Below are 1,830 nucleotides of genomic sequence, written 5' to 3'. Positions count from 1 at the left end.
TCTTCTCTCCTTTTGAGACTCTAATTACACATTTGTTGTCTTTTTTATTATATCCTGTATATCTCTCATGCTCTTTTCTTTGTTCTCCATTCTTTTTTTCCTCCTCTGTGTATCAGTCTTGATATTCTTTACTGCTGTAACTTTCAGTTCACTAATCTTCTCTTAAGCTGTTTCTAATGTGTGAAATCCATCTGTTGAGTTTCTAATTTCAGCTATTATATTTTTAAATTCTAGAATTTCAATTTATCAGCTAATTCTTCTTTTGTTTTCCTACTAACTTGAAATGCCTTTATCGTATCCAAAATACATATACAATTTGGGTAAGTTTAAAAAAATTTCTGCTCATTGTACAATTCTAGTACTAACAGCACAATGCTTTAATTACTGTTGTTTTAAAATATCTTAATATATGGTGATATAAATAGCTCTACCTTATTCTTCTTTTTCAACTTTTGCTATGCTCATTTATTTATTTTCCAGATGACTTTCATAAATACTATTCCAAATTACAAAATAAATCACGTAAAATTGTATTTTGGCCTCAAAGAGTTATGCATAGTTAAAAGAGATAAATAAAGTATATTAAAGACTAAAAGTACTGATTTGCTAATCTGAGGTCAGGTACAGGTTGACTACATTAGAATAAACTAATTCTGATGATGATTTGGTAGTTGCATGGATCTTTATTTTTAATAAGTGTCTTGGGCAACTCTTACGTAAAGGCAGATTCTACTAGGAGCCAGTGCTTAAGGCAATTACAGCCTGTTCTCCTTCCAATCAGGCTATTTCTTTGTGCAGTAATATGGAGGCAACTCTTAAAGGCCTGTTTATCATGTGGGGCTGGATAGAATTGAGAGACTTTTCAGAATGGAGAGTGAGTAAGCTGACATGTTATTTTGTGTCTATGAATTGAGTACTGGAGTCTATGCAAATAATGTCTTATGTTTCTTCTGGGAATGGGAACAGTGAATAAGGAGAAAGGAAGAAAGTGTGTTTCACTTAGAATTCTTTTGGTTACCAAATACTGAACCAAAACCTTAAACAAAAGTATTGGCTCTCATAACTTAAAAAGTTACTTATTGATTTTGCTTCAAGCTCATCTGGATACAGGACCCAAAGGATATAATCAGGATCTGATTTCTCTTTGTTAGTCTCTCAGCTCTTCTTCTTTCTGTTGGCTTCATTCTAAGATAGGCTTTCCCTTCATGCTGCAAAAATTGGCTCCACTAAGTTTAGGTTTTTTTTTTTTTTTTTTTTAAATCAAATTCAGGTCCAATGAAACAGCACCTGCCTTGGTTTCAGAGTTGCCACAAAATTCCATTGTGTCTTATTTGTTCTAATTTGGCCTTTTGCCCATCCTTGAATGAATTTTTATGGTCAGGGAAAGGAAATGTCTGATTGGTTAGATCAATGTAACATGGTCATTCCATCATAGGTCTAGGGAGTGGAGTCAAGTCAATTTGAAGTGTACTACTTGATAGTGGCTGTGGAGTTAATTTCCAAAGAAAAATTGGGCTTCTATGGTGATTCAGCGTCTATTCCATCTTCTTTTGGCCTTCTGAGACTGAAATTGGTTGCTTTTAAATCTTCATCTTCAGCAACTGAGAATAGTCTCTTTTTTCTTGAGTGGCTAAAGACTATTTTGAAGTATTACTTGAGGTGTTATATGCTCTTGAAGTGTCTGTACATGCCCATGCCTACATCAATGTTGTTAGTTACTCTTTGAAATCACCTGCAATCACTTTATAACTAGAGGCAGCCTCAATGGTTCTCAACCCTGGATGCATATTAGAATGATCCGAACAGTGTTTAAGATATCTGGCCCCACCC

This window comes from Trichechus manatus, unplaced genomic scaffold (genome assembly GCF_000243295.1).
Source record: "Trichechus manatus latirostris isolate Lorelei unplaced genomic scaffold, TriManLat1.0 scaffold00007, whole genome shotgun sequence".
Lineage (NCBI taxonomy): Eukaryota > Metazoa > Chordata > Mammalia > Sirenia > Trichechidae > Trichechus > Trichechus manatus.
This window is presented reverse-complemented; position numbering follows the sequence as displayed.